The sequence below is a fragment of the Cricetulus griseus genome, chromosome 2 (genome assembly GCF_003668045.3).
Source record: "Cricetulus griseus strain 17A/GY chromosome 2, alternate assembly CriGri-PICRH-1.0, whole genome shotgun sequence".
Taxonomy (NCBI): domain Eukaryota; kingdom Metazoa; phylum Chordata; class Mammalia; order Rodentia; family Cricetidae; genus Cricetulus; species Cricetulus griseus.
Window position 1 is genome coordinate 248,701,069 of NC_048595.1, and position 7,844 is coordinate 248,708,912.

The window sequence follows — 7,844 nt, forward strand, 5'->3', positions numbered from 1 at the left end:
ATCCAACTCAAAGGCACAGAAAATATATTCAACAAAATCGTAGAAGAAAACTTTCTCAACCTAAAGAAAGACATGACAATGAAAGTACAAGAAGCCTACAGAACACCAAATACACTGGACCAAAAAAAAAAAAAAAAGGTCTCCTCATCACATAATAATCAAAACACCAAACATACAGAACAAAGAAAATATTAAGAGCAGCAGAGGAAAAAGTCAAGTAACATATAAAGGCAAACCTATCAGAATTACACCTGACTTTTCCAAGGAAACTCTGAAAGCCAGAAGGTCCTGGATAGATATTCTACCTACACTAAGATGCCAGCCCAGACTACTATACCCAGAAAAGCTTTCTATCAATATAGATGGAGAAAACAAGATATTCCATGACAAAACCAGATTCAAACAATACATATCCACCAATCCAGCCCTCCAGAAAGTTCTGGAAGGAAAACTGCAACCCAAGGAAGTTAACTACAACCAGAAAAAATACTTGCAATAGATAATCCCACTTTGCCAATGCCAAAAGAAAAAAATGGAAACCCACACATAATTTCACCACCATCACCAAATCCAAAACAAACAATAATGAACAATCAATGGTCATTAATATCCCTCAATATTAATGGTCTTAGCTCACCTATAAAAAAAATACAGGATAGCAGAATGGATAAGAAGACAAAAATCCATCCTTCTGCTATATACAAGAAACAAACCTCAACTTCAAAGACAGATCATACTTAAGAATTAAAGTTTGGGAAAAGATTTTCCAATTAAATGGACCCAAGAAACAAGCATGGGTAGCAATAATAATATCCAACAAATTGGACTTTAAACTAAAATCAATCAAAAGAGATGAAGGAGGTCACTTCCTACTCATCAAAGGAGAAATACATCAGGATGAAGTCTCAATTCTGAACACTTATGCCCCCCCAAAATGGCATCCACGTTCCTAAAAGAAACATTACTAAACTCAAATCACACATAAAACACACACACTTATAGTGGGAGACTTCAACACCCCACTCTCACCACTGGACAGGAACACCAGACAGAAACTTAACAAAGAAACAAAGGAACTAATAGAAGTTATGGCCCAATTGGCATAACAGACATCTTTAGAACATTTCATCCAAATACAAAAGAATATACCTTCTTCTCAGTGCCACATGGAACCTTCTCTAAAATCGACCACATACTTGGCAACATAGCAAACCTCAACAGGTACATAATGTTAAAATAACCCCCTGTATCTTATCAGACCACCATGCTTTAAAGTTAGAATTCAACAACAGGAATTGCAGAAAACCTACAAACTCATGGAAATTAAATAATGCCCAATTGCACAAATCCTGGGTCCAGGAAGAAATAAAAAAAGAAGTTGAAGAATTCCTAGAATTCAATAAGAATGTGGACACAACATACCCAAACTTATGGGACACTTTGAAAGCAGTGAAAAGAGGAAAGTTCATAGGGCTAAGTGACCACATGAAGAAACAGGAGAATAATCACACTAGAGAATTAACAGCACAACTGAAAGCTCTAGTACACAAAGAAGCCAATACACCCCAGAGGAGTAGATGCCAGGAAATAATGAAATTGAGGTCTGAAATCAATAAAGTGGAAACTAGGAGAACAATAGAAAGAATAAATATAACGAAGAATTGGTTCTTTGAGAAAATCAACAAGATAGACAAACCTTTATCCAAACTTACCAAATGGCAGAGGGTGAACATGCTAATTAATAAAATCAGGAATGAAAAGGGGGACATAACAGCAGACACTGAGGAAATCCAGTACTTCGAAAACCTGTATTCCTCAAAATTCAAACATCTAAAGGAAATGGACAATTTCCTAGAAAGATTTCAGTTACCAAAATTAAATCAAGAACAGATAGGCAACTTGAATAGACCTATAATCCCTAATGAAATAGAAGCTGTCATCAAAAGTCTCCCAACTAACAAAAGCCCAGGGCCAGGTGGCTTCAGTGCAGAATTCTATCAGAAATTCAAGGAACAGCTAACACCAATTCTCCTCAAAGTATTCCACACAACAGAAGCAGAAGGGCCATTGCCAAACTCTTTTTAGGAGGCTTCAATAACCTTGATACCCAAGCCACACAAAGACACACTAAGAAAGAGAACTACAGAAGACGAATATCTCTCATGAAAAGTAACACAAAAATACTCAATAAAATACTGGCAAATTGAATCCAAGAACACATCAGAGAAATCATCTACCATGATCATGTAGGCTTCATCCCAGGAATGCAAGGATAATTCAACATACAAAAATCCATCAATGTAGTCCACCATATAAACAGACTAAGGGAAAAAAACCACATGATCATCGAACTAGATGCCAAAGAAGCCTTTGACAAAATCCAACAACCCTTCATGATAAAGGTCATGGAGAGATAAGGGATAACAGGAACATATCTCAACATAATAAAAGCAATATACAGCAAGCCAACAGCCAACATCAAATTAAATGGAGAGAAACTCAATGCAATTCTGATAAAATCAAGGACAAGACAAGGCTGTCCACTCTCTCCATACCTCTTCAACATTGTCCTTGAAGTTCTACCTAGAACAGTAAGACAATAAAAGAAGTTCAAGGGGATACAAATTGGAAAGGACGAAGTCAAACTTTCACTACTTGCAGTTGATATGATAGTCTACATAAGTGACCCAAAAAACTCTACCAGGGAACTCCTACAGCTAATAAACACCTTTAGCAAAGTGGCAGGATAAAAGATTAACTCAAAAAATCTGTAGCCCTACTACATACAGATGGTACATTTGTGGAGAAAGAAATCAGAGAAACATCATCCTTTACAATTGCCACAAACAACATAAAATACCTTGGGGTAATGCTAACCAAAAAAGTGAAAGACCTGTACAGTAAGAATTTTGAGTCTCTAAAGAAAGAAATTAAAGAAGGTACCAGAAAATGGAAGGATCTCCCATGTTCTTGGATAGGTTTGATCAACATAGTAAAAATGGCAATCTTGCCAAAAGCAATCTACAGATTCAATGCAATCCCCATCAAAATCCCAGCACTATTCTTCACAAACCTTAAAAGAACAATTCTCAACTTTATATGGAAAAACAAAAGACCCAGAATAGACAAAACAACCCTGTACAATAAAGGAACTTCTGGAGGCATCACCATCCCTGACTTCAAGCTCTATTACAGAACTATAGTCCTGAAAACAGCTTGGTACTGGCACAAAAATAGACAGGTAAACCAATGGAATAGAGTTGAAATCACTGATATTAACCCACAAACCTCTGAACACCTGATTTTTGACAAAGAAGCTAAATTTATACGATGCAATAAAGAACGCATCTTCAACAAATGGTGCTGGCATAACTGGATGCTGGAATGTAGAAGACTGCAGATAGATCCATGTTTATCGCCATGTACAAAACTTAAGTCCAAAGGGATTAGAGAACTCAACATAAATCCAGCCACACTGAACCTATTAGTAGACAAAGTGGGCCGGATTAAAGCAAGCCTTTAATCCCAGTACTCGGGAGGCAGAGGCAGGCGAATCTCTGTGAGTTCGAGGCCAGCCTGGTCTCCAGAACAAGTGCAAGGATAGGCTCCAAAGCTACACAGAGAAACACTGTCTCGAAACCCCCCCCAAAAAAAGAAGAAGACAAAGTGGGAAATACCCTTGAATTAATTGGTACAGGAAAATGTTTCATGAACATAATACAAGTAGCACAGACACTGAGATAGACAATTAATAAATGGGACCTCCTGAAACTGAGAAACTTCTATAAGGCAAAGGACACAGTCAGCAAGACAAAACGGCAGCCCACAGATTGGGAAGAGATATTCAGCAATCCCACATCTGACAGAGATATGATTTCCAAAATATACAAAGAACTCAAGAAGCTAGTCACCAAAACACCAAATAATCCAATTAAAATGTGGGGTTCAGAACTAAATAGAGAATTCTCAATAGAGGAATCTAAAATGGCTGAAAGACACATAAGAAAGTGCTCAACATTCTTAGCCATCAATGAAATGAAAATCCAAACAACTGTGAGACACAATCTTATACCAGCCAGAATGGCTAAAATCAAAAACACCAGTGACAGCTTATGCTAGAGAGGAAGTGGAGAAAGAAGAACACTCCTCCACTGCTGGTGGGAGTGCAAACTTGTGCGGCCACTTTGGAAATCACTATGGCGTTTTCTTAGGATAATGAGAATCAGTCTACTTCAAGATCCCGCAATTCCACCCTTAGGCATATACCCAAAGAATGCACATTCATACTACAAGGACATATGTTCAACTATCTTCATAGAAGCATTGTTTGTACAGGCCAGAATCTGGAAGCAACCTAAATGCCCCTCAATTGAAGAATGGATGGATAAAATGTGGTATATTTACACAATGGAGTACTACTCAACAGGGAAAAAACAAAAACAATGGAATCTTGAAATTTGCAGGCAAATGGATGGAACTGGAAGAAACCATCCTGAGTGAGGTTACCCAGTCACAGAAAGACAAGCATAGTATGTACTCACTCATATATGAGTATTAGACATACAGCAAAGGATTACCAGCCTACAATCCACACCCCCAGAGAAACTAGGAAACAAGAAGGACCCTAAGAAAGAAATACATGGTCCCCTTAAGTAGAGGGAAGGGACAAGAATTCCTGAGCAAACTGGGAACATGGGGGGAGGGAGAGTACAAAGAGAGGGGGAGAAGCAGAGGAGGGAGGAGAACAAGAGGGATCAGGAAGACTGAGTCAGGAGAGGAATAGAGTAAAACAAGAAACGAGATACCTTAATAGAGGGAGCCAGTATAGGTTTAAAGAGAAATATTGCACTAGGGAAATGTTCAGAGATCCATAAAATGACCCCAACTAAGAATCTAGGCAGTGGTGGAGAGGCCACCTATGATGACCTTCCCCTATAATGAGATTGATAACTACCTTAATTGCCATCCTAGAGCCTTCATCCAGTAGCTGATGGAAGCAGAAGCAGGCACCCACAGCTAAGCACTGAGCCACACTCCTGGAATCCAGTTGTAGAGATGGAGTATGGGTGAGCAAAGGAGTCAAATCTGTGCTGGAAAAACCTACAGAAACAACTGACCTGACCTAGTGAGAGCACAGGGACACTATTCATAAAGCTGTGGAACCAGCATTGTACCAAACCAAATGCTCTGAATGTGGGTGCCAGTTAGGAGGCCTCTGCAGGCTATGGGACCTCTAACAGTGGAACCAGTATTTATCCCTAGTGCACAAATGGACTTTAGGAGCCCATTCCCTATGGAGGGATACTATTTCAGCCCAGATACATGGAGGAGGGCCTAGGCCCGCCCCCAAATGATGTGACAGCTTTGATGATCCCCCACGGAAGGCCTCACTATCCTTGAGGAGCAAGTGTGGGGGTTGGTAGGAGACATATGATGATGGGAGGGAGAAGGAAGGGGGGATATAAAATGTTTGTTTCTAAATAAAAAAATAAATAATATTTAAGCAAGGTATGCAAGTCTTAGAAAGTGATTACAGTAAGTCCCTTGTAGCCCAGTCTCTCTAGGATTTTTATCATGAAGAATTGTTGGATTTTGTCTAAGGTCGAACTCACAGAGATCCGCCTGCCTCTGCCTCCTGAGTGCTTGGATTAAAGGCGTGTACCACCAACGCCCGGCTGGATTTTGTCTAAGATCTTTTTTGCATCTAGTGAGATGACCATGTGGTTTTTATTTATCTTCCTATTTATGTGGTGGATTACATTTATCAACTTACAGTACTTCAGTCTACAATAGTGGCCTGACTACTGTATGATATGCTGGTGTAATAGTGGCAAAAAAAGTTGTGGAGCAATCACTCTCTAATTGGATTTAAGGCCTACTCCACGAGACAGAATGAATGCATTCCTGGCATTGCTTGAGTGACCAAGAACCTGAGACAAGATAGGCCATGGACGTAGGGGAAAACCCAATAATATTGTGTTGAACAATGTCTGAAGATGTATTGCTGTGATTGCTGTAATGAAAAGCTGTGCAGACAATATCTAGGCTGGAGGTACAAGCAGGATTTCTAGGGAGAGAATAAAAGAGGAGGAGGTATCTAGGCAAGTGCAAGATGCCAGGAGACATGGAGAGGACACGAGGTGGAAGGTGGAAGACAGGTAACACCATGTGATAGAACATAGATGAATATATGTGGGTTAATTTAAGTTACAAAAGCTGGTTATGAACAAGCCTAAGCTATAGGCTGAGCATTCATAATTAAATAAGAAGTCTCCATGTCATTATTTGGGAGCTGGCCAAAGAAAAAGACTCACTACAATATTGTTCTGCTAAAGGGACAAAGAAATAAGATGAATCCTATTGACATTCTAGATATATACATCAGTGTTCCATTCAGCCTGCATGAGAGGAGCAAGAGAACTAACGTGCAGAGAGTGAGAGACCTTGGAATAGTTAGTTCTAAATGAGATGTTTCCAGCCAATCCTTCCCCTCAGAGCTCAGGGAACTATGTTGAGGAGGGAATGGTGACGGGCAGGGTGGGTGTAAAGATTTTAAGAGCCAGTAGGGATTGAAGATACCCAGGAAACTGTGTCTTCCAGACACAATAGGACTAATGAGCATATGGCCTGTACAGCTCTAAGCTAGATGGAGTCCCAGAACTGAGAGGGGAAACTGACACAAGTCCCCATCCCTGAGCAGAAAGAAATCTCAAATTCACAACCACTTGTAAAAGGAAAACTAGCTTTCTCCAATGGAGTCTGTTTTGGGTACACAAATCACCCTTTAGGGAGGCTCCATGCCCAGCAGTAGGTGGCTAACATAAAATGAACTAAATGCTATTTTTGCAGATATTTTATCTCATAATACTTTTTTAAAAAAATAATCCCATTTTTGATTCTTTGAGAGTTTCACATCATGCACTCTAATTCTGCTCACCTTCCAGGCCCTCTGTATCCTCCCCACCACCATGCATCAACCCAAAAAGAAAATATTTTAAAAATCAACACAAAGCAAAATACAAGCAAAACAAAACAACAACAAAAAACCTATTTGTATCTCCATCTTTCTCACATTTCAAACACCTCTTCATTCACCCTGGTGGCATTGGAAGCAGTATCTCACATAAAACACACTTTTGCTCAATCAGCTTTACTAGCAAATATTCAATGCAATGAGTCACTGGTCTGGTTCAAAGCCTCTGGTTTCTGATACACCATGTCACTGGATCCTCACCAAAACTCCTCTGGGATATTCCAGGCCACCCTGAGTCATGGAGATCCTGCAGGTATCATTCCACAAGACCAGTCCCTTCACAAGCCCCAGCAGGTCTTAGGGATAAATGTTAGGGTGTACCAACCCAAGACCCAGCTATGGGCCTGGACGGTAGCTGAGTTGGTCAGTCAGGGCCACTGAGGCTGCCAGCCTCGAGGGGGTGGAACCAGCTCCCCTAAAGCCCATGCCATCAGTTTCAGTTCTCCCTATGGTAAGGGGAGAGGTGGGGCCATCTCCCCCTTGTACTGCAAGTTCTAATAGGTCTTCATAATGAAAACATGGAGTCAGTACTGAATGTCAAGAGAAGTGAAGGAGACAGCCACAAGAGAGTTGCTTCTCCTGAATCCTCAGGCCAAAGGGGTGATCCTGTCCCTACAAGTCCTCAGACTGAATGCAATGAGCTCCTGTCTCCTCTCTCCACCCAGCTGTATCACTCCTGTCTCCATTTCCCTAGTGCTGGGATTAAAGGCATGTGATCTCAAGTGCTGGACTCCAAGGTGTGAGCTCTGTTTCTCTTTCAGACTGGATCAATCTCCTGTAGCCCAGGGCAGCCTTGAACTCTCAGAGATGC